Raw genomic sequence first — 26,512 nt, forward strand, 5'->3', positions numbered from 1 at the left:
CTTTTTGAAACGAGTAAACCCCAGCACATGACATGGGATAATGCACAGGTATTAGACACTACATAAAATATTTGTCATGAGTTTTTTCACACAGATAACCAAGTCAAAAGTAAAGCAGAAAACTTTCAGTGACAGTTGTAATGAAATGTTTACTGCCTAACTGAAGAAAACAAGACTGAAAGATAAATGGAGGAGTTTGGCAACAAGTCATATATTTGAAAACCAAATTATAGACTTTTGGCCAATAACAAAAAAACAGGGAGTTTATCTTGAACAAGTGGTATGGAATGAGTGCCATTAAAGTAAAAGAAAGATTCAGGCACCTTGTGCCAAGAACCAAAAATTCCTGTAGTTCTTTTTATGATAGCATATACAGACTTGATTTATTCCAGAGGGATGACAATTCAGCCCACATTTTTTGACAGAAAGTAAAATACTCAGATATTTGCATTGATGTCTGCCAGGAACAAAAGTGAGTTTTAGGCAGACTTTTCCTTACCTCTTCTGAGGAAACATCAAAGTGTTGCTGCCAGCAAATTACAGCTCAGGGAACTGGGAATTTGCTTGGCCCACACAGAAGAGCGTTCACTAAAGCTACTGAAACCAAATATTTGGTTTATTACAACACCCATAGGAAGCTGAGACCCTTCAAAGAAAGTGCTGGTCTCAGATGCATCTTCAACACTGTTTGAAAATTCAGAATTGTTCAAGACAAACAGTTGCCAAGCATTCAGTTTTATATGCTGAAGAAATTTTTATTATCCATGACTAACTTCTGAACAGCCATGACTGAAAACAAGCTTCTTTTTTTTTTTTCATGCTTTGCCTGAATATTTTCATTGTTTTCCTACTGTAGCAATGAATACAATGCTAATACTTTCCATTTCCCAAAATCCTGCATCAGAGCCATGCAGTAAATATAGACCTTAATTCACAGGTCTCCTGATGGGTCTCAAGAGCAACAGTTTTCAATTCAGGAGAACTTGATGATCCAGCAGGAAAACATAACAGAAATTTTGGCTTAATAGCTTCCATAGCTCTAAGGCATCTTGCAATAGTTTATTTCTGTTCACCACAAGTCCAGTTATTAGCCAAACCCTCTGGCTATTGACCAACTTATCTCACGCTCTTGGGGAAACAGGCCTTCACTTCCATTTAATCTGTAGGTGGAAATTAATTAACTAATTCCATCAACTGAAGACCTGAATCACTGCTTATTCTTTCTGAAGAGGCCAAAATACAAATATTGAAACTAAATCTGAATTTTTTTTTTTTATGTCATGTCACAAAGGAGGAAAGTAGAGCTGCTATACTGGCAAGTTCTTGGATTCTGAAAGCATCCTGAGAGATGAAGTTGCACAGTATATGGGTTAAAGACCAAACCAGCAAGCTTCAAAAAGAAAAGTAAACCAAAACTTCAGGCCTTAATCTGCTGCCTTTCAGCCACGCAGATAGAATTCACTACAAATAACTACTTCATTACATTGGCTGTATTTAATTTCAGACCAAAAAATACCCCTCAAACTTACCACAACAACTCATCCTCCAAAGGAGCCATAGAAGTGGAAGTCAGTATTTGAAAAATAGTATTTCACAACTTAACCAGAGAGTTAGATAGGATACACAGTCTGCAATCCAGTTATTTTGACAAATGTAGAAAGGTTTTCTGACCCCTTCAGCCAGGCAGTATCTCCTCCTGTTTTACTCCTTGGCCTTTTGATTTACATATGGAACCAACAAAATACTAAGTGGTAGGACCTCCAGGAACAACATTGGTAGGAGAAAGCTACCAAAATACATTCTGCATCCTGACAGATATCACAGACTGGCTTTTAGGTCACTTAATGCTATTACAGAGTGTTTCAGAAATGCATGTAACACTCAACCATGCCATCCTTTTTTGTTATCACAGGATATAGCACTTTGGCATATTTATACATATGAATTGTGGCCAGGATAGATGTAGACAACAAGCATCTGACAGTCAGAGGTGATTCCATACATACCTGGGTTCACTGTGTATTTTTACAGAAGTTTGACATAAACCATCTTTAAAGATATCACTGCTTTTTCTGTGTGTCTTGACTTAATCTATATGAACATTTCATACCAGTGTTCTCTTTACCAAAAGCTATTCCATTTACCTGGAGTCACACCTCTTCCAATTTCATTCTCACCCTTCCTGAGAAACAAGATTTCCTCCCTCAGGCTTCACATAGAGCAACCATAGGCCAACTTTGCAACACCCACCAGCACAGCATTAAAGGAGATACATGTCTGTTGAAACATTTATAAACTTGAATTCCACACCACAACACAAACCCAATCTTTAAGAAACTTCCTCCTTACATGTGAGTTAGATAAACACCTATTTGAAGGAAAATACAACTAAGCTGTTCTGTGAAGCAGAATAAGAAAAGTAAAAGATTCAGGCCCAGCTCAACTCTGAAGTTGTTACAAAGGCCATCAAAAGAACACAGGTGTGACAATACCAGTCAGCAAACTCTATCTCGATGGAAACTTCAATAGGCTGACTGATCCATCTGGAGGGCTGAATTTTCTAGGACCTCTAAAACAAGGGCATCCCTGCAGAGAAAGCAAAGAAGTTGGTACTGACACTGCCCATACTCTATAGAAAATGCACCAGTTCCCAGCAGTGTCACACTGGGACTTTTCATCAACTCTGAGGTAAATATCTATTTATTAAACTACTGCAGGAAAATTTTTCACTCAGCACAGGCAGGAATTAAAGGAGTCTCTGTCAGGACTCACTGGCACTGTTATGAGATAGACCAGCATGAAAGATCTGCTCAGGAGACCCTTACAGGCATTCAGCTGGAAGAATTTCAAATCCAGATTTAGTGAGGTGAAGAGTATATAACAACTAGCATCTTACACAGAGAGCCTGTGTTCATCTTGGCAGAACCCTGCCACCCCTCACGTCTGTCAACACTGCAGCTACATCCATCCTCACTGGGTTCCAAAAGACCACGTACACTGCCAGAGTTTGGCTTCACGTTACCTCAAGGCTTTGATCACACCCTTTTGCCACAAACCCTCTGCTCAGATGATGAGAATGTGGCACCTGCAAGAAGCCAAGGATGAGCTGAAGAAGCAGCCTTAGTACAGCAGAACAACACTCCTGTCAGCTTCTGTTGCCACAACACACAGAATCCTTTGCTGTATCGTGCCAGTTTCACAAGCAGTTTAATCAAGTAAAAACTGGACTATCAACATGAATAATTCCTATTTCCAGATACTTTTCACTTCCCTGTGCTGATTATATCTAGCACAGCTTGTACACTCACTTTTCTAGGAGCAAAATAATCTGGGCTAGAACAATTTTAACCTACTGGAATAACTGAAAACTGTGAGATGAAAACTAAAACCATCTGAAACCTACACAGTTAGACTAAAATATTGCCTGAAGGCATGTACCAGCTTTCACACCCTTATGCTTCTTTTGCCTCTCCCCTTTTGGCAAACTCACAGGCACAGATACTCACCATTTAACTATTACTCCATTTTCTTCACTGCTGAATAAACATTACTTAAGAAAAGACGATTTATGAGACATTCTACAATTAGAAATCCACTCTGGAAAGAAAAAAAAAAGCTTGATATCAAAATAACTCAAATTGCCTAGTGAGATCAGAGCTACCTAACACGGGATGGGAATCCAGTTTTTTAATGCAGTACTTTAATGAAGGAAACCACAGAGCAGCACACACTAAGATATATGTAAAGAGAAATCCAAGTAAGTATTAGCCATTCTGTTGGTCAAACTAAACTGAGCTCTAGCAAAGCTTTCAGAAGTGCCTCAGGCAAATTACACTGTGTTTTAAGACAGAGTTATAAATTTAGCATAGGTACCAAACAAAAGGGTACTCACCTAGTGGCAAGGAGCCACTTTACAGTAAAGAGCAACCCCTATTTTTAGCAGTAAATATAGAACAGATTTATGGAATCATCCAGGTTGGAAAAGACCTCTAAGCTCATCAAGTCCAATCATTCCAGTAGTGTAAAAGTTCTGCAGCTGGATAAGAGAAACGACCCCCAAAGGCAATCTTATTACTGATGGTGAAATGGATATCCAAATATTTGTATCAGGCAAAAGAGCAGTGATGTTCTTACAATATTTATCAAAGAGCATTTAACAAACAAAGTTTAAAAATAGCATGGCCATATAGGTATGGAACTGCTCCTTGATTTTATGAGAGTAAACATACAGAAGACAGGAGAAAGGTACTGGTGGTAGAAAGGAAAAGGAAAAAAACAACAAAACCAACCAACCAACAACCACCACCAAGGAAATGACTATTCAAATAGCTTCAGATGAAAAATTTGGCAGAGTGATGTCACCGGAGCCTCATCCTACAAAGTCTGTCAGTCTTGGTCTTAAAGATGCCTTCTCATTTGGAGCTGCTGCCATTTTAGACCTTTCCACAGCAGGTACTCAAGACAAAAAGCAAAGAACAAGTTAAGGAAAGAGGGACTTCATATGTTTAAGAAAGTCAGAGGTAAAAGTCAGTTTAAGACATAGTAAAATACAATTCCCAGCTCAGAAGAGCAATTTGTTTGGGGAGACCATTCCTAAAGGCTCCTCTTGAATCTTCTGAGTCCTCTTGTAGAAGGTTTTGCCAAAAATGTTTCTGCTACAAAAGCATTATTTTAGAGGCATTTTATTGAGGCAACACAGACAGCATGGGTAGGCTTACAATGGCAATTTTAAATGAATTACTATGTTTGAAGCCCAGTTTCAATGTTTCTGCACTTTAAAAGTAAGTATAGAGATTTTATAGTTGCCTAAATAACAAAAGCAAAATATTCCTCCAGGGAGAAGGGAAAATATAACAAATACTTATTATCTAGAGAATTGTTTACAATTACCTGCAGTGTTTGTGATACAAAAGTTGATTAAGTGATGTGAATAAAAGTGGTAAAGGGAATCAATTTTCAGCCATGGACTGCATTAGAGCTTAGGGCAGTCCCTCGCCCTTGTCAAGGGAGAATGGAGACTGGAGGGGATGTGGTGCAGAAGCCATGCAAACAACTACTTTTGATCTATGCAGTCAATGTGATTTTTTTGTTGAGATACACAGTAAGTGCAAAACTTCAAGTGCCTTAAGCACAGGTGATATACACACACACACACAGAGCCGTTTAGAAGTTTCATTTCTCAGTCATCCAAATTCCTCTGGGCTGCTCTGCAGTGAGAATGTCGCCAGGTTTCTAGACTAGAGCTACTATTACAGAGCAGGGGGAATCTTCATTAAGAAGAGTTCATACAATACTAATCACTCTTACATAATTTAAGAATCCCACAAATAATTCAAAATAACTTTTCACATAGTAAGCCTTAAGTGGATTGCTTCAGAGCATCTTCCACAGATCTGCTTTAGGCACTCTTCTGTGCAATCCTGAACGGTTTTGTTTTCTGTATGTGTAATACACCTGCAACTTAATAGAGTGGAAGGTGTAATTAACACTTTCAAAAGTTAACAGAAATGTGTTAAGGGGCAAGAATATAGTTAAATGCCTTTCCCACAGGCAGACAATTCTAAATATTTATCTTCTTAACATTACATCACATTCATACTATTTCTGTCAGTGGTATACACAGGAAATAAAATTTTAAATAAATACTGTAAGGTCCATGTAGGAAATTTTATAGACAGACATCAAACAGAGTAGGAGGAACACCTTACTGGATCAAGTTAGGAAGGCCTGTTCTCCACGTTGAAGAACCTCCAGTCCAGCTGATTGTTAAGGAAAAAAAAAAAAACAATCAAAAGGCCAGATGTTAACTTGTAGCTGCTTTACTGAAAGACTCAACTCCTACACGACTGCCCAGTGTAAAGGTCCCACACTGAGCAGAATCTCTCCAAGCTGAACTCGGCATACCCCTGAGGAGAAGGCATGTCCCTTCCTCTTTTCAGTTAGTCCTTGGCTTTCTTCCAAAGGCCTCTCCAGAAAGGACAATTAATGCTAATTACAGGGTTTGTTTTTTTTTAAATGAAGTACACAAACTTGGGCCCTATTAGATGCTGAAATATAAAAATTAAAAGCTTCAAAGGGTTTTTTTAACTAATTCTCTGAGCTGTTTGGTGCATCTTGCATCAAAAAGAAGTTGTATTAAAATTAAATTGCTTTTAAAGCAGCAGTTGTCTCTTGCTTATGAGCCAGTCTACAGCTCTGAGCTCCTATCAGGGTTCTTAAAGACAGGCAGGAGAAAAAAATGCAAGAGAAATATATTTTTCACTTTAAAAAATAATATAAAACACATTTTTTTATTTCCTGTTGAATTGTTCTAAACCAGTGATAAAAACAACATAAAACATATGAATGTTCTCTCTATAAAAAGTCAAAGTCTCCAAATACAATCAATTGTTAACTTTTGTTTGTACAATATTCACACATATGGCATCATATTCACTTATTCTAATCCTATACCACACCTTCATTTTTTTCTCTTTATTTACACAACAATCATAAACATTCCATCTCATTCTCCCTTTCTTCCTCTGACAGATGCCTCATGCATTAAGCCTTCCTTTGCACTGTGCAACACTTATGGCATCAACAATGGCATCCTGGGGTTGCCCAAGGCTAGGATTTGGCACATCCTGTCCGTATTTCCAGAGCTCCTTCAGGCAGCAATGGGGGATAACTGAGTATTGCAGTTCCTGCTACCACATTTTATTTGCACTGTTATAGCTTCTGGATACCACAGTCAGGTGGAAGCATCCTATTGTGACAGACACTCAAGGACACAGGATGAAAATATGCTCCTTCCTCAAAATCTCTACATGACATTGTGGAGACTGTAGCAAGACAGTGGATGGGAGAAGGAGTTGGATGTAAGGAAGGCAGAATCCACCACAGAGTTGTCTTCATTCGAAGACATGAGAAAAGCATAAAATGCATTACTGTAAAGAGTTGGAAAAGTCAGGGGGAAAAGGTCAACTCAAACAATTTCTGCCACTTTATAAAATTTTTTCAAGTCCACTACAGAAGAGAATGAATGAGTTCTGCTCTGAATTATTACCAATCCTTTTGTCTCAATTTCTTGTCCTGAAAATGCTGTCCACAGGAAGGTCAAAGCAACAGGGTGGTGGGTTTTGCCCTCCCAATGTCCCAGCCTCCCCTTCATCTAAACAGATTTGGGTAACAAAACAACTGGAACATAAAGCTCAGATCTGTTCTTGCATACACTGTCCAGGAGGAAAATCAGCAGCTGACGTCAGTGGAAGCAAACTGAAGCAGTGCCAGGTTAAGCTGTACCAAAAGCCTGCCCAGGTACTGGATTGCTGAGGGGTTTTTTGCCAGACCTTCCTCAAGTCCTGTCCAATGTCTTCCAACACCAAACCCAGCATCTGAGTCTTAAAGAACCATCAGAAATAAATCAAACTAGTCCCCAGGCTGTCCACTGCAGAAGTAGCTTAGGTTCTGATGTGTATTTCAGACATGGAGACTTAGACATCCTTTCATAAATATCAGTTCTCTCATAAAATGATCAGAAAAAAGACACACAAAATATTTATTTTCACTTTTTCCTTCTACTTCATCCATTGAAGATGGCACCTGAACTAACAGCTGTCCTTTTTTAATAAAATTTACCCAAAAAGTATAAACATGCATTTTTTGATTACTTACACCTGAGCAGTCCTTTTAAAGTTCATATTATACTTTTTTGTTCATATAATGTTCATATGAAATATATTATGCATTTTCCTGACTCACTTCCAAATACTGCAAGAACAAAGATAAATCCTTCCTATCACTCAAACAGCTAGAAATGTACTACATGGCACTTCATGACACTGTTTCAGAGGTTAAAAAAGGTCTTTTAGCTTCAGCTGAATGCTATTCATTTCTGAAGGCATTACTCCTGGTAGTCTTTGTTATTTTATCTTTGAGAAAACCTTATAAACAAGATTACAATGCAATATTACTAATTTCATAGATTGCAAAGGTGTTCCGGGTCAAAAGAAAACAAATTATTCCATTCTTAATTTAGAATTTATCTTTTTCTTTATCATAATCTCTTGAACATCCCTAAACATCTACATATACGCCCAGTCCCCCATCACAGCTGTTTGCACTTACACCAAGTGAAACTGATGCACATGGAAAATTTGACCACTGTGTATGGCAAACATGTTTATTTTGGCATCTGTATGTGACATGAGGGACAAAGGCAAACACTGAAAAATTACTGCTTCTCCCCACCACGTCTCTGTGTGCTTCCATAGCCTCGTGACTGTCTCCTGTGCTTCCCTGTGAGAGCAGCTCCTCTCTCTAACCCTGGCAACTGCCTTGTCTCATTCAGCTTGAGTAAGCTTAGACCTCCTTGAGCTGCCTTTCTTTACAGCTTTTTCCTGCCAGAGTTCACATAAATTTCAGGGACAGCAAGGGTAAGATTTATGTCCTTCCTTCTAAGAAAATTATTTGTTTTTCACATTTTTTACTCACAGGTCAAGAGGCCAGCTTAATCCTGCTTTCCATCTTGACTCTCCAAATGCATGCACAACTAAGATAATCTACTGACATTTCAGCGTATTCTTCTGCATCACACTAGAAGAGTATTCTTCTACTCACCACCACTTGCAGTTTCTTTTCTGTTCCCCACACTGGGCACCTGATCCCTGATCAGATCATTTCCACAACACTAGGAAAGCTTTTTATTATGTACCTAGTTCTTGCAAATTAATCTTTGCTCTTGTCCAAAGGTTTACTCATATTATATTTTAAAATATTGTTTCTTCTCTGCTCTTCATTAATATCTACTTTAGGAAGTGAGTCCATGAACTTAGATAACTTTGTAACTCCCCGAGATGATTAAAGAGATGATCTAAAATATCAATAGCGCATCACAAGCATTTTGAAAAACTATTTACGTTACACAGCAAAAAAGCAATTTGTAACTTCCACATAAAACAACTCCAGAATGGAGATGTTTCTTCCACTTAAGTCTTTGTTTATCTTAACCATGACAAAAGCAGATCCTTTTACTCCAGGCTGCATGCTCTAGGTCTCCAACATGAAGTTGTGGTTTACACCCACTGGTTTCAGCATATAAACACAGAATATTGTCCTGTGAAATGGCAGCTCTGCAGAACTTCTGTATTTACAAATTAAGCTTGTAAATGAAGAAACTTTCCTGGAGGAGATCAAGACCCTGGAGTGTTCCTTTTCTAAGCATGGTTTGGTATCGTACAAGTCAAAGCTGGAATGTTAATGGGTTGCACATAAAGCTTAAGACAAGCTGATTACAATGAAATCTGCTTTTGACAGCTACCATCCTAACACTGACAACACATTGTACTCTGCCATCAGGTTTCTCCCTCTAGCAATTTGTATTTCTGCTAAACACATAAGCAAATTTCTTCATATAAAGAAGGAATTAAGCTGTTGCTTCACCAGTCCAAAACACTAAAAGAACAAAGGTGGCAGAAATAAAAAGCTAGGGTAAGAGTGTTGTATAGCTTCACCTATTTTGCAGCTGCTGTTCTTAGTGTTCTTCCAGGGCAAGCTATGGTCAGAAATAGAAAATTATATACCACAAAGAATGTCTTATCACAAATCCAAGCTATGCTGAAAGTAGCAAGTGTCAAAACCACAGCAAGAGCCTCTCTTGTGAGATGTCTCAGCTTAAACACCTTGAGCAGTTCAGATAAGGTTTACCAAAGCCTCTGGATATGATTTTCCAAGCCTCTCCAACAGTCCCCTCTCAAATATGTGGATTACACTACCTTGTTCAGAAGTCATTTTTCATCCTTTCTGCTGGGAGTTGACAGGAGCAGCCAAGCCTCCTAAGTATGGCACCAGGCCAGCCTCACCTTGCTACTTGCCCAAGGAGGTTGGGGAGGGCAGCAGCAGGAGGCTGGATGTGAGCAAGAGAAAGCCAGCAAGAGCACCAGGGAGCAGGCAGGCAGGCAGGCAGACAGCAGGAGTCCTGCCAGCCCAGACACTGCTGAGCTGCTGGCAAAGCTACCGCAATACCCCCCATTCTTGTGGCACTGCCAACCACTGGGTATGACAAGGGCCAACCCAGACCTTCCATCACATCCCAAAAAAGACTTGATGGTAGACACTATTTAAGATGCATCAGGATAAAAACACTGCAAACTGATGAGCTCTTCTCTACCCATTGTCTCTTTTCCATAAGTAGGTATAGTATTTGCATGCCTTCTCTTACCCCTTCCTGCAGCAAAGTCCCAGCAACCACAGAAAAGAAATACAAGCTATACACACTGGTCTTTAGTATCCAGACCACATTTTGGATTAAAAAACTCCTTCCTAAAACATGCACATCTATTTCACTAACACCAACAGCAATTTTCAAATTTGAAGAGTTAAGACTGCACAAGTTCACCAGAGGAACAGATGAGAGTGCTGTTCATTGTCCTGATTGCAGTGAATAATACTTTGGCAGAAAGACCAAAGTCCTGATTGTTCCAGGAACTTCCAACAATCAACAGACTATTACCTCACTTACACCAGAGACCTGATCTTCCAGTCGCACGAAGCACGTAGCACAGGCTTTAAACACATGTTTGCAGTCTAATTGACTTGTTTGGCACAACTGAGGTGCTGAGGAATGAACCTGAGACTGAAGCAAAGGTTTTCCTGCTAAAGGCTTTCTCGGTGTTCTGCATACTGAAATCACTCCAGCCTTCATTTCTTTTCCCCTCTAAAACACCTCTGATATACTCCCTGATGTCCTGCCACCCACCCACCACATTGGCATGATTTGATCTGAAAATTCAGTTTACTGATGGCTTACTTACACAAGAGCCCAGTGGAGTTAAAAGGCACTACTGAGTACCCCAGTCACTTAGCAATGTCTGGAGAAGATTGAAAGGTTTGGCTTTGTTTGCAGTAATTACACAGGTGGTAGCTACTTGAAAGCAGACTCTTAAAGTTCAACCCCCCCACTTTCACTTGCACTGAGAACATATATCCAAATGCAAGGACTTGTGAAAGGGTAAAAAATTTTAAAACTCCAGATCTCCCAAAATAAACTTTGTTTGATTCGTGGGTCATCTATGGCAGTGAAAGCTAACAAGGAATAAACCTAGAACTGAAAATCAAATAATCCTATTTAATTTTATGTTGTTGACACAACTTGTTACATGTGTTTCCTACCAGAATAAATGAAATCATAGTCATCTGATTTCCAAATTACCATATCTATTGTTTCAGAAATACAGGGTGTAAATAATTGCAGTGCAATCGCCTATGTCTGGACCTCTCTCATCCGGAACCGTTATCAGGATTAGCATAAATTACGGTGCCATCTAATAATGAAATCACTGAACACTGATTGTGCCAGCTATTTAAACCTGTAATTATTACTCATTAGAAACGTGTTTCACATTATTTGCCCCTTGCAGGCCCAGAGTTTTTGTCGAAAGGCTTCTGCAAACAATGCTGCAGAGAAGACTGTAGAGAAATTTGAAACAATAGGCAAGAAATTCAGCTGCAAAGACTATCTGTCAAATAAAAAACTAACGTGTTGTGGGCACCGTTTACCCAACCTGAAAGACATTTGTATCTGTTACTGCAAAGGAAAGTTGCAACAGGCAAGAAAGGAACGCTTCGGTGTCATTCAGATAGACATGAAGAATACGTGGTTTTCTGCTTAAGTGGACAGTGATCAGCTCCCAGTGTTTGTTATCATCATACACAATTAGCATAACAGACTCTAAATGAAATAAACTCCTGACCTAGCCAGAGGGAAGGCATTTTGGCAGCTCTTGTCATGGCTAGGTAGGGATAGACCACACCAAAGACAGTTTAGGACAGAAGCCAGAACTAAAGCAAAAATGACTGTAACCCTTGCATGCTCCTCTGTAAAGGGTTTGCAGAAGACAGCTGATTAAGACTTGTCAGCTGCCCTTCTGGATCAAGCTGTTTACAAGATGAAATGTCTAAGAAGAGGCTCAGATAAGTACTCTTCAGTCCTAATAGATATTTTAAAACCATTTTCTTTGACAGAGTGAAACCAATTTGCTTTTTGCCATCTTTTTCCCACTGTACATGCAAAAACTTCTACAGAGGATAAAATAACAGCTTTTGACACTTTCAGAAGCAAAAAGGTACAAAAGCAAGAGAGGACAGACAAGGATATATAATTTTGAAAGACACACCTGAGTGCAAAGATCTCAGCTGACAGTGAGCCTTTTCATCTTCTCTGATGACTCCTTCCAACAGCTGATCCAAGCCACAGTTTAAAGTTCCATTCCTGTGGTGAGTGGGTTCAGTAGACACACAAACAACTCAGCTGCCAAGGTACACATCCCCTACAGACTGCAGACGCTCACAGCAACTGGAGGTACACCTATGAAGGCTTGAGCACTCTTGAAAGTTTAGCTTGTATTAATGCAAAATTGTAGGAGCCCATCTCCACTTCAGCCAGGATGCAGAAGACTCAGAATCTGACCATTCTCGGAACAGAAGGCCTTTATTTTAATCACCACAGGCTCTGCAACAGGGAGAGTCTCCAGCCTTCTGATAATTGAGTGATTCTGCCCAGCTTCCAGCCACTTGCACCAACATATTGACATGATGCAAGGTCAACAAACCTAATCATTGGATGGGGCATTTAACTAATTGGTTCTGTATCCTTAAATTTCCTGCCATCACCTGGAAGGTATTACAAGCCTTGCCATAGGTTGTAATTTGATGTATGCAGAATAGGAGAAACAGTATCCTTCCTTACATGATGAGAGTGCAGCTGTTCTTTTTAGCACTCAACAACTAGCAGCTTCAAAAATAAAATAAAATGCTTTCTTGAATGTGTGGGACACAATATGTTCAAAAAGTAAGCCACAACTGTTACACTGACAGGTGTTTGCAAATAAAATTAAATATTCCAGGCAAAGACAATCTAAGCTTTTTGTACCAATATGATGCAACCTGTAAGTATTTACCCTCAAATAAAACTATGCATTACCTGAATATTGACTTAATTATGCCTGTAGTCTGTGATGTTACTACTGCAAATATTTGAAATTCAATGTCTGATGGAAATAATAAGCTGACTTGGCTTAAAAAAATATTAGGCAGTTCTGTTGTACCACTATGAGCTCTAGTAATCTGCATCAGTGAATATCCTTACAGAACTGTTAACAACCCCTCCTCCTCCAAAAAAAGCCATTATTGGCTATTCTGATCTGTATCTGTGAACAATGTAGAGCCCAAGTGTATTTTTCTTTTTTATTACCAAATAGTCATCTCCAGTAATTTGCTGGGCACTAAGCCAGGTTCTGTTATTTGGTCTTTCTTTCCAACTTTTTGGCTTTGTCAGGAAAATAAGCCACTTTCTCTTTCCTAGGGTATATTTCCAAAAATAAGGGTTTTGCAGGTTTGTTATTTATGTTTCTGGAGAGAAAAAAAATCTATGAGATTGTTAATTAAAAATAAAATAAACGCTTTGATAATTTATCAGTGTCAATAACCTTCAACCTAGACTATGTGGATAACACTGGTTTCTATTGCACAGGATGAAGGATACAACAAATGGGGACAAAAATATCCATCTTACACGGAATTGTTAAACTTCATAGAAATTATTGAAATCTGTAAATTATTTGTAGTTTATAAAATAAATTGGTATTCTTTAACACCAAACAGGATAAACTGCAATTCTATTCAAATTATTCTTCTGCTTTTTCTTTTTGACAGTAGAAACCAGGAATTTTCTTTCCATTTGAGTGTAATATTATATTTGGTGCATTTATTCTGTTTTCTTCAAATAGAAGTGGTGATGTGTGCTGACAAGAAAACAGACCTTATATTACCATATATTTATACCCTGTAGAAGGAATGATGGTGCATTAACAAGTTTATTAAAGAAGACTGCTGTCCTTTAGGCACATAAAAGGACAAGGCATCAACCAGCTTCACAATTATCAACCCACTACCTATTTGTTTACCCAGTTTAACATACTGAAAACTAATCAAAGAGGAGATACTGGGGAAAGAGAAGAGTTTAAAATAGCAGCAGTTAGCAAGTACGTCATTGGAGAGCTGAGAGATTTGCACATCTTGGACAAGATACTACGGCTCTGAAGTGTTTTTACTATTTTAATATGGATTAATTGCCTTGCAAGATTTCATTGCAAGGTTGTGTTAAAGCTTTGTTTAAGAATTATCTTAGCATACCTCTGACCAAGGGAGAAAAAGAAGCACTGCTATTGCTGTTGGTACAAGAGCAAACCAAGAGTCAGTCATTCAAAGGAACTGTGCTAATGATACAAAACATGTGCTTTGTACTGTTTTGTGTATTTTATACCTGCTTTCATCTCCTTACCATCTCATACGAGATTATTACTAAAGAACACTTTAAAGAAAAATTAGGTAAAAATTTCCCAATTTCCTAGTCATATGATTACAGATAAAATTACCAGGAAACACTACCTTATTATAAATATGAAGGGAAAACCAGTAAGTCCTAAAACACCTCAAATACCAGACCTTAAATAAATCACTTTTCAATGGCCTGAAATAGCAGAAAGAGCCTCAGAGAAGGCAGAATAGGGAGAAAAGTGCCTCTGTGTAGTCAGCAATATACACTGAACACAGTTTAGCATAGCTAAGATAAAAATGCTATTATCACATTTAATAAGTGTGAGTAAATAGGGTTTCTTGAGAGATGTATAAATATTTTCCCATTACAATAAGCATGTGTTCACATGCAGGTATATTTAAATATGATATAATGTACTGGTATAAAGAAAATTGGGAATTGAAATCGTAGTGTGTTTATGTCTCCATAAAAGCCTGCCTAATAACTCCAGGTCAGCGAGCCCTCAGCAATAGATGGCCTAGCTCCAAGCTGTAAGCAAAGCAATATGGTTTTATCCAAGAAAAAACCACAAAAATATTGCACCATTAATATTGGCTTTATAAATAAAGGAGATGATAGCCTGGATGCTTAGAAGTCATTTCTCTCCACATAAGAGGGTAAGATCTTTCTGGTATTTCTACATGTAAATTCTGAGTCTCAACCTCTCTGGGAGAGATAAATGTGATATCAGACTCTAAAGCATTACATATTCTCTCTGTCTCTGTCCCTTTCTCTCTGTATATATTAATTTTATAGATCTTTTTATTGTCTCAGCTATACTAGTTGCGTGAGAAGCAGAACAATAGGCCAAGTACTTCCATTTCACACATGCCACCTCCATAATTCAACAAAGAATAGTAAAGAAGATCTATAAACTTGTTATAAATCAGTGCCCTAAACTAAATTAACCATTGAAATAGATTACCATAAAAATAATGTCATAAAAATATTCTTCACCTTTCTAGTCCAGGCATGTATGTGTGTATGTGTGTGTGTGCCCACACTTGGGCCACTATCCCAGCACCAAGGCCCGTGGTCATGCTAGCCATGTGGCAAGACGCCTTGCACAGCCTTAGAGGACACAGCAGGCAGGCAGGCCTGTGAGGATGAACTTTAATATCCCTGTGTCTGGGAAAGTAACTCATAAATAGATCCCCTAACTACATAACTCACCTTTAGCAGTAGTGAGTCAGCCCCGCTCTCCTATTAGCAGTGAAGCTCTAGTCTTTTTGGCTCTATTTCTGAGGCACTGTTGGAAAGAAGATAAAACCAATCAAGTCTAAGGCAAAAGGATATGGCAATTTATGATATGCAGCTTTTTCCAAGTCTAGGTCCTGCTCTGCTGTCCCTACACACCCACTCCCCCAGTATCTGACCTTTATATACATTAAGCTCCATGAGAAAGCTGTGTGTAAATACATGGAGAGTAGAGAGAGATAACTGGACGAGGTTCATATCTGGACTGATAAGGCAGTGGTTCAAGAGCTGGTAGGAGTTCTTCTGATCAGCTGACAATCACTCTATAAGAAGACACTAGAACAGCAGAGCCCAAGGTGCTGCTCTCCTTACCCACCTCCAGCAGTGTTTTCTCCTGCGCTCACATATTGCTCTAATTTAATTCACAGTCATCATGTGGAAGCACACCTGCATTACCCAGTTGTCATCTAATGTTAGCCATCAAAATGGCTTTTCAAAACCCGAAGTGTCACAGGCACAACAGCAACAATCCCTGAGAAGCAGTGGCACCAAGGCAAGAGTAACTTGGCCCCTATACTGGCCTGCCGTTCTTGATAGACTTTCTCAATCTGTATTTTGACAAGATTATTCTCTCAACAAAACTGAACTGTGAAATCTTCCAGAGAGGAAATTCAGGTGCTTGAAACAGTAGAATTGTGCAGCAGCCACTTAGCACAACCAGGGTCTCATCAGCACTGGGAAGAATTGCCTTTGGTAAAAAATGGGAATGGAGCACAAAGAACAACTATGTCAAGCCAATGAAATGGGTGAAAAATCTAGAAAACTGCTCTCTTTCCTGCTAGTGAGATGGAGAAGAGAATGTGGAGAGCAACAACCACCTCATGAATAAGAAAGAGGAAAGCCTAGGGAAAACATGTAAGGTCTGAACTGAAGGAGAGGGAGTCTTGATACGTGAGAGAACTGAAAACAGCTGTTTAGGAGGTATCATTGTCCATGCCCACTTTAAAGGGCTGGTCAACACTCCAAGAAGAGCCTGTGAGGTATTTCCTAAGTGGGGATTTTAGGGGATTAATTGGACAGGAAACATGGATCACACTGAGGAAATGGATTTATTAATTTCTGCTCACTGGGTTCACATGTATAGAGCCTGAGTTTTCCACAACCAAATGCTGGCACACTGTGTGTTCAAGTCTTTATTTTGTTCTGATATAAGACATACTGTTGCACTAAAAAGTCAAGCAGATCACTGTCAACTAAAGTTTCCTTCACTTGAAATGAGCTCTGTCTTTATCTCAATAGAGCAAAGAACAGTCTGTCATTATTGGGGCTAGGGCTGAGAGAGGAGGTGCTGAACTAGGATGGAAGTAAATTTAAGCAGCCATACAGAGCTGTAACATGGATTTTCTAATGTAACTGGCACAGAAGTTAATCCAAATCGTGCAACAATTCCCTTTCTCATACACTGTGGGAAGCAATGGGGTTCAAAGCATCATTTCCCCTGAAGAGGAAGGACTGTACATTTTGTTTTTAAACGCCTCAGTCTTGCAGATAAGATAAACTCATCCTTCAAGATAGAACAGTCTTCATGCCATTCCAAATAATCATTGTTAGAAATGCACTGAACTGCTGGGCCAGTTAATAACGACATCACATTTTATTTATATGGTTCCCATCTGCTAAAGCCTTCTAGGCAGCTCACAATGGGTTTGATTTTTGGCCAGAATTTAGCATAGCTTCTGTTTATACGGATGCAAATAACAGCAGTTGGATGGCTGTGTGCATAAACAGGTCTGACTACTAATCTTTGTGGCCACAATGCATGGTTTTATTCTTTCATGCAAAAACAAAATGTCCATCTGAAAAATTCCTCTGACAAAGAATACAAAGTGTGAAAAATAACTAAGTTTTTTCTGAGTTTGAACTGTTTCAAGGAATCCAGCACTGGCCTTGGCAGCCCCTCGAAGGGGCATCACCATGAAAGGGGTATCATCACCACTATGCCCGCTGCTTAGCAAGGACCCTGGACTTCACACTCCCCAGGGTAGGGGTCATCCCTGCAAAGAAGAAAGAACTAGATGTTCATTTCCTCCTCCCATCACCTCCTCTTTCACTTGCCACATCATCTTCCCCACTGTCAGCCAGACCAAACTCCCTTCCTCATCCAACTCTGCAGGCACCTCTCTGCCAATGTCCTTCCCCTTTTCCTTGCCTTCTTTCTGAGCTTTGTTTCAGCTGTTTTCATGCTCCTCACAGCCTGTTTTCTGACTCAGGGTACTGACTTCTCCAATGGCCCCTTGCTACAGCACCCAGTGCTGCCTCTGCCATGTTCACTGATCTCCAAGCCCTTGCTTGGCACTGCCTCCCATGTGTCCTTCACCAACACTTTTCAGCTGCTCTCTCAGATGTCTGAGTAGGAGACATCTTTCCTTTCACCTTTTTGTCTTTCATGCTGAAAAAGACGGAAATATGAATACCCTGTCGAGTTCAGTGCTTACTGTCTGGAGTGCTTCTATCAACTTGATGGCAGTGAGTGCAGTGCCTGGCAGTGCTCACCGAGCTGGGCCTTTGGATAATGGGGATATTTATAGTATATGCATTGCTTATGTACCGATAGCTGCCAAAGTAGTAAACAAACAAATGCTCTCCATAAAACAATGAGAAAGTAGGATCATAATCTTTGATCGATGAATGAAGATGACAGGTTTAAAAAGGCTTCCTCGCTCTTTTATGCAGATTGCTTTTCCAACTGCCTGAATCTCAGCCAGCATGAGGAGGCTGAAAGTCTGGAAATGGATCGGGAAGAGCAATTCCACACTGCAATCTGCCCACTGTTGGAGAAGGATGTGAATGTGTGTCTGGCACTGACCCTACAGGGCAAGAGGACAGTCTCCCCAGGTGCCCAGAGGGACAGCCCAGAGCCACACTGCAAGAAATGCACCATGCAAGCTTTACCTGCAGGAACAGGATATGGACAGGGCATAGCCAAAAGCTTGTCAGGTTCTTTGAGACAGATCTGCTGCTCAGCAGGGGCTTCCCAGACTGGTGGAGACCTCAGTGGGTGTAACAATCTTCTGCAGAAGCTGTTCTGAAGGGCATTTCACTGAGGTTTGCAACCTGAATCTACTCCGGGAGGACAAGTCTAGGCATGGTTCATCCAACAAGTCCCCCAACAAGATGCATTAGAGAAACTTGTTAAAACTAAGATCCATATATTTCTCTGGATCTAAGCTCTAAATTACTGTCAAATCTGCCTGCAAACTCTAAATTTGCATTTGTATTTCCCTCCATATACTACATTAAAATAAAGATACGCTCAGGGCAACTTCATATATGTTTGAATTCAGATAAAAACTAACCAATTTGTGAGTCTGAGCATGGCTCTATACACTTTCCTGGAAGTCCAGAGACTTAAAATCCATGATCTTGACCAAGATATCAAATAACTGATTAAATTCTTCTGATTAAAATGTGGGACACCTGTACCACGCTATAATCCAAGCCAGTTCATGGTGGTTTTGAACTATTACATATGAATGGCCTGGCTTCCAGATTTGCATGCAGTAATAACTACAAGTTACATCAGTGGGTGCTCCTATCTTTGAAAACCAGGCCATTAGAGACATTCACCTTGAAATTATATTAAAAATATTAAAATATTAGTGTGGATCCACTAAAATAGTATTATTATGAAAGATCTGTATTACCCAAATAAGATCTATTATTTGTTGATTGAAATACAGAATAAAATTAATGTTGATGACTCAACTAATAACTTTGTATTTAAACAACAAGTTTCAAGCAAAGGCTCCTCAGGCGTTATGGAGATGGGAAGCATAAACATGCCATTACAGTTTTAGGTAGGCAGAATGCAATTATCCAAATTGGATTCTGGCCAGAACAATGGGCACTTACCCCCTCCTATTCTTGTTTTTAAAAAGGCTCCCTGACAAAAGCGACAACAGCTGTTACGAGAGAGGAATCCATCAGTTGCTCACACCACCCACATCCTTGATTTAAACATCCTAAATTTCTACCACAGGCAAACAGCAGAGAGGAAGAAACTGGCCCATCACCTACACATGGAAAGTTGCGTGCTAATATTCTCCTTCCTCTTGGAGTTTATGTAGGAAAAATTCAAATTTCTTACTTGCACTTGAACTCCTTTAATTTTTCCTGGAAGACGGGGATCCAGAGCAGCTCTGAGTGGGGTGAACCTGCTGGGAAGATATTACCCTGTTGGGCCAGACTTACTGACAGATGCAGGGGAAAAATGGGTGTCTCCTCAACCATCCCATACCCCTGCCACTCTCCTGTATGCATAGCACTGGTAACACACCTGCTGCTGCATCTTCCCCACCTCTCTTTGCACTCTAAGGCACTAGGATCTTTCCTGATAAATGGGCTTTGCATATACAGATGGTAATTTTCTTTGTACCCACTGAGTTGAGCACGAAGACCAGAGCTTACAGGAATTCTCCCTGTGCCACAATGAGACTGCAGAGCCATGATCCCCTCTAAAACCTATTCCACAACTTTACTATCCCAAAATAATTAATCTCAAAAGACAAGCCTTCTCCCTACAGTTTCTCCTTAAATTACAAGGCATTATGTAGTCTCACCAGGATTCAAGTATCATCTCAATCACAGAACAACCTCTAATGGCCATTTAGGATTCACAAAAGCCATTTCAGTGGAGCACTCAAGCCTGACTCCAGATGATCAGAAACTGCAGATCAGGAAAGCACTTACATCCTGGAAAAATGATAGAACTGAGGTACACGTCCAAATCCCCTCTGGATAGAGAGGAGATTATTCACACTTTAAAATGTTTTTTGTTTCTGGGGCTCAAGATTCCCAGAAGAAATGCACTGGACCAGTACTGAACCCTGCCAAAAAAAAAAAAAAAAAGCAACATTATCCCTGTCCCTTTCCTCCTGAAATGTCTCCAGAGCTGTTAGCAGACCAAGGCTATTCTAGAACTAAAAAGGGAAATTTATTCAACAAGCACTATAGCAGGTGGCAGCTGCTAAACAATCTGCCACCAATCAGCAGTTTATGAAAGAGAGTAAAGAATCCAATAATAACTCACAGTTGGGGAGGGAGACACCAAGCCTGCAGTTATTGAGGGAAGCTCATAACAACACAGAGTCAACTCTTCAGCAAAATTATTTCTCCTAAAATCTGCTTAATTGCTGAAGTTGGCACTCCCTAGCTCCTGCAGTCAGGACAGCCACAGCTGACCCACCATAATGTAAGCTGTAGGTTAGAGCTGGGGGCTTCTCAGGAGGGCTGAGTTGGTAAAAATTGAGCCTGGTGGAAAACCCAAATAATTTTATCTCTGTTCTTTTGACCATTTCCTTCTCCTGGAGAAAGTCTATCCTTATGCAAGAGCTCTGGATTTTTAAGACATCCAGCCCTTTCCAAGATACAAGTATGCAGATCAGTCAATGGCCAAACGATTTTTATCCAATACCTTCACGGTGCCAGTCTGGTGAGGCGGAGCTCAGGCTGTACAAAGTATGAGGAGGATGGTGAAGGTGCTGTGCCAGGGCACCTGAGCCCATCTGCAGGTTCCTATTCCACTTCATCTCCAGTGAAATAAGTTTGCTGTGGTTACTCAGAATTCAAAATCCTGCAGGTATGAAATCAAGCAAAATAGATCTGAGCTCAGCTTCTGAGGACTAAGACAACTCCATCCAGCCTCATAGTAAATCTATTTTTTTCCAGTTATATTACAGCACCATCTACAGGCCTCTCTTGGTGGAAACCTTGCCTCAGACAGGTTGTTACACTATCTGTGTATAAATATTTTGTGTTTAGCAGCATGTCTAGTGCAGTGACAGACTGCACAGTCCAGCTTAGTGTAAATGGGGAAAAATGCCATTAGACTGGGCTGAGAAAATAGTTGGGTAACAGATGACAGACAGGTTTGCTTCTTCAATTAGTACGTTAATTACTGAGTGACCTTGGATTTCAATAGCTTGACTCAAAAACACAGTGTAGGGTCCATCAATTAATTTTTACTTCAGACATTCAACTAAAAATACATTTAGTTATACAGTTCTGTTTAGAACACTGAATCAGAACTGCAAGACATAAAAGTAAAAATGCAGAAATCAGATTTCAGCTAAAGATGGAACAATAGATTTTTACTGCTATAATATAGGATGAAAATACTACTGTCCATGTAGGACCACATATGTGAATGTAGTAAGAAAATCTGATCCACCAGGATCCATTATTCTTATCTTAGCTGTTTGACACCGGCAGAACTCTCTATAAGACATCTGGCTCGTGTCTTTCTGGAGACTATTATTTGCTAAATTACATGAAAGAACGAAAGAAACTTAATTGCTGCTATGCATTTATAAGATCCTGGGATAAGCATTGGTTCTATGTGAATGGGATGTGATGAAGCAAACCTACAGGACAGCAACTATTTGTAGTAAAATAGCATCTCTTCATGCAAAATTTATCTGCCATAAGAAAGTGATTCTGTCTTCATCTGAAGCATCAAGCTACAAACACAGTGTAGACTGATAATTTCTGGCACCAAATGCAGTCACCTGAAATCCACAAGAAAGATCCAAACAAGTAAGAGCTAAATGGGAACCAAAAACTCCAAAGACGGGGGGGGAGGCGGTGGGGGGGAGGCTGGGAAAACTTTACTTTCCTCCTGATGTTATTTGGCTCCTGAGAGGGGAAATGGTATTTCAAGATGTTCTCTGCAGCTAGGAGAGAAACGGGCTTTCCTTTTTTGATAGGAAATTTAAGAAAAATCACATGTATAGAAAACCTAAAGCTTTAGGACAGAATATTAACTATCACAAGGCTCATGATAATATCACAAGTGCTGGCAGCACTTGGTGAATCAGCACACAAAGCCTACTGGAAATTTTCAGTTTTTGAATCTCTGCCATGAAAATAATTTAGTTCTAATATGGATGTCATGTGGGGACCACATGCATAAATGCCTTTTAAATTACATTCTCCCTCTCATTCCAAAATGGAGAAAAGGTAAATGGTCAGGGGGATATGCACATGTCACAGTTACCACCTGTGCAAGGATTTTGTTATCTAAAGTGACGTTGTCTTGAATACTACACATCTTATGGAATTAAAAGTCATAAAGTTGCTGTCTTATTGATGTGTAACAGCACAGAGTGCACACCAACCGCTTTGGATTAATTGCACATATAAAAACAGATTTCTTTTTTAAAAGCCTGCACACAGAGAAGAATCATTAATTTCACTTGAAGTGATTCCCAAACAGGATACGGAGCCTCTAACAGCCCTTTGGGTTGAGCCAATTGTTTTGTGCAGGTGTTTAATCCAAGTGCTCAACCGCACGTAGGGAACAGTCGTTCTGCAAGCACCGGGTGGAGTGGGAGCTGCATGCTGGTGTCACATAACTGCAAGGGGTTGATTCCTCAAAATCAGCAGAAACCTCAGGAAGCTGCTAATTCTTGTAAATAAGAGCTTGGCTTTTATGGAGCAAAATGGAGCAGAAAACACTGAAGTACACGAGAACCAAATCCCTTCTGCAAAAGCCTCTTTTATTATACTAGTGAAGCACTAAAACCTGCCATAAACAAGCTGATTGCTCATTTCAGCCTCTCTCTCTGCAGTCAGGAAAAGCAGCAGCAACCACAGACTGAGTTGAACGGCTGGAATAGGAAACATCTCTTGAAGGTCAACGTTCCTTATATTTTTAGGTTTCATTTGAATTTCCTCATTCACACGGACTTGAAAACAATATATACACATATAGGATAAAAGCTGAGCTGCAATTGTTGTATGTACAACACATCCCACCCTTTTCCCTCTCTTTGTAGCATTGCAGTTTGATAGCAGAAAGCAGGCTGCAGAAAGATTGGATGGCTCTGAGGTGACGGAAGGGGAGAGGTTCCAAGGCATCACAAAGAATTTTTGAACCTACCACATCTGCCTGTGAGGAGTCTGATGAAAAGAGAAGCTCCCTTAAAAGCCAGTATGGTATCTAGTGAAAGAGATTGCAAGCCCACCTCTGACTTGCAGAAAAGCAGCCCTGCTGCAGGAACCAGGTTGAGTCATTGGCAGTGTCCTGGGAGGATGAAAAGAAAGAAGGGGAGGAGAAAGTCAAGGAGGATGCAGGAAGGCTGCACCCCACAGCCTTGCACAATCAAAATATGTTTCCAAAGGGACAGTGACTGCCAAGCTCTGTGCAAGGCTGTCTCTGTAGAGACTGAGTCACAGTCTCAAACCTCTTGAGACATTTTGTCCCAGTCTCTTTCTCAGAGGCCACCTGCCACAGCTCTTCCTTCTCTGACTCAAGTAGGTCCTCAAAGTGATTCCCATTCAACAGATCTGAAATTAACTCCAGGCAGTATCAGTTTAGAAGCTTCTAGAGATGTGGAATCAAGAAAAAAAAAGTAGAAAACTATGAAACGGGTGTGAAGGCTACACATGACACTGTGATCAAAACCCAGAAAGCCCAGGAGTTCAGCCCTTAAAAATGGAGCGTGGTCCCATGAGAATCTGCACTCCAGCCTGTGCTGGTCCAGAAGTAGCAACAGATTTCACCCAACCCTATGTAAAGATCTGTGCTGCTTCAAGTATTGTCAGGCCGAATACACCAAGTTACTGAAGCAGCTGAAGCGCAGGAGCTAAGCCATGGCAGCTGTGTGACACAACACCCGGCGTGCCTGGGACACCAAGAGACACGGTGAGCGCTTCCCAGCTCGGGGTGCCCCAGCCCTGCCCACACCACACTCCTGCCCACACAAACTGCAAAACAACTTCTTCCACCAAATGGGATCGGTGCTATGGGCAGGCTGGAAGGGAGCACACGAGCTCAGACTGGGTTTCACCAATGAAATGTAGCTGGCATAAAGCAAGTGCATTGACTAATGAATTATTCCAAGACAACAGTCTGAGGGAGACATTTGCACTAGTTTAATGCTTACTGTCAAAGGAAGCTAGCACCAAGCTCAGCACTGCTTCACCAACTCACAAAGGGAAAGAAAGCAAAAATACAAGGGAATAAAACATCAATGAAAAAAATATGGCATCTGAGAGCTGTTAATTATAAAGGTGCACGTTAGAGTAACAAGTATGCCAACAGAGTTTTATTAGTAGACAAGAGATCTGGATTTGGTAGCTTTGTAAAAGAGGCAGCACCCAGTGGACCCAACACTGGGCTGGTGCAAACAGCTTTTGACTGAAGACCATGCAGACCTGACTTTGGCACTGTCTGCATCTCCCAGCTCCCTGGAAAAACTGCCTGCACGGTGAACAGGGAGCTGCGGGGTTCTGTGCTTTTCACACACTAGGTGGTTGCATGCCTGGTGTTTGATATACATTTGCATCTTTCAAGCCCTAAAACGTGTTTGTTTTTCAGTCTGAGTACTGGCTGGAAGTGTGACACTCAGCCCAGTAAGGTGCTGGGCAGCTGAAGCCCCAAGCACAGGCAGATTGGCAGCTGGCACACACTGCCTCTGCAGGGAAGACACCCACAGGAGATTAGTAGTTTACGCACATATAACAGGGATAAATAAATGGCAAATAATCTGATATCAATCTTACAATGTGGAGGTTTTCTTACTATGCTCAAGGCAACTTAGCTCAAATGCTTCTGTGCAGTCATTATGCACAGAGCCAACATGAGCTCCCACTTATTAAAGCATATTTAGCACCCGTACTCAGAAGCTCTCAGATCAATGGAGTCCACAGTCTTAATCTCACATTGCTCTTGCTAACAATGTGGTTACTGTAGTGTTGGCCCCGATTCTCAAAGGAAAGAGGATATTAGAGCAGAAACCTCTGGTAATGAAATCTTGTGTAATGAAAGAGCGTTTACAGTGAAATGTTCACATGTTGCCAGCAAATCAGAGCCTTACAAGGTGATTTCTGAAAGTCTCTGTAATTATACAAGTGCCACAAAATGCAGTTGGGTGGCAGGCAGGTTATTTAACATTTATTGTTACTACATAACACACTACAACTCTGCAAGCAAAAAGGGTGTGAGGGATAGCAGTAATATTTCACAAAATACACACAACATAATTAAGAACCACAGGCTTGGAACATTTATAAGTGCTTTCAGTGTATGTTACTCCTTATTAAAAACAAACTGCATGCAGCTCAAGAGAAAGTCCTGTAGATAGTAAGAACCTGTAGAGAGCAAGAAACCACAAGGGATAAATCTTTCCAGTGGATACTAAAAGAGTACAGCAGCCATATAATGAAGAAGGAGCATGACAAGGAGAAAGCCTGTGTGCTGTGGAAGTGCTACCCTGTGGGACAAGGTGTTTCAGCCTACCTCGTAACTGGTGACAGGTGAATATGAAGAGACTGGAATCCTCACAGTGCTCTAAGTGTGGACAAAGGCTGTGCATCTGCAAATCCTCTGTATGTGACGATACCTCAATGCAGAAAGGTTATCCGTATTATGAAGGGTTGCAGGATCAGGCCCTCAAGGTAAGAATTCAAGCAAAGGGGAGCAGAGTTACTTGCATGCACAGGTGCTTTCCCTTGTGTCAAGAAACATAGCTAAGACATTTGCTTTTGGCTTGTCCTCTGTGTTGAAGCTTAGTTACTAAAACCATCTTCACCTCTTGCAGATCTAATGTCCATCCTGACATTCAGCAGGAATTCGGCAACCCTCACTCTGCTACAAAAATAGTAAAACTTCTATATTTGAAACATCCTTTCAGGATGTTCTCAGAAATATCAGCTTTCAGATGGATGTACCCATGTACTCATTAACCAGTGGATCATCTACCTTTTACAGTATCCCACATTAGTTACTCTCTCCCCAACCAGAAGGTCCATAAAGAGACACTGGTGTTTGGCTCCTTGTTACCAATTTAATTTCAGAGGTAGTGTAGGGGTTAATAGATCAGGTACTAAGAAAGCCAGGAAGCCAGATGTCTCCTCTGCATGAACAAGCATGCTAGAAATATGTCTGTCTGCTTGGCC

The 26,512-nt window shown here is 40.3% G+C and overlaps 1 long non-coding RNA gene across 1 annotated transcript; it reads right to left on the reverse strand.

Moving 5' to 3' along the window:
• Positions 1-12,167: 12,167 nt before the first annotated feature.
• Positions 12,168-26,052, reverse strand: LOC131586260 (uncharacterized). Its single transcript, XR_009279115.1, has 3 exons — positions 25,854-26,052; positions 15,530-15,605; positions 12,168-12,250 (listed from the first exon to the last, which is right to left on the reverse strand). It is a non-coding gene; the product is annotated as an uncharacterized LOC131586260 (long non-coding RNA).
• Between the last annotated feature and the right edge of the window lie 460 nt (positions 26,053-26,512).

Source organism: Poecile atricapillus, chromosome 1 (assembly GCF_030490865.1).
Source record: "Poecile atricapillus isolate bPoeAtr1 chromosome 1, bPoeAtr1.hap1, whole genome shotgun sequence".
Lineage (NCBI taxonomy): Eukaryota > Metazoa > Chordata > Aves > Passeriformes > Paridae > Poecile > Poecile atricapillus.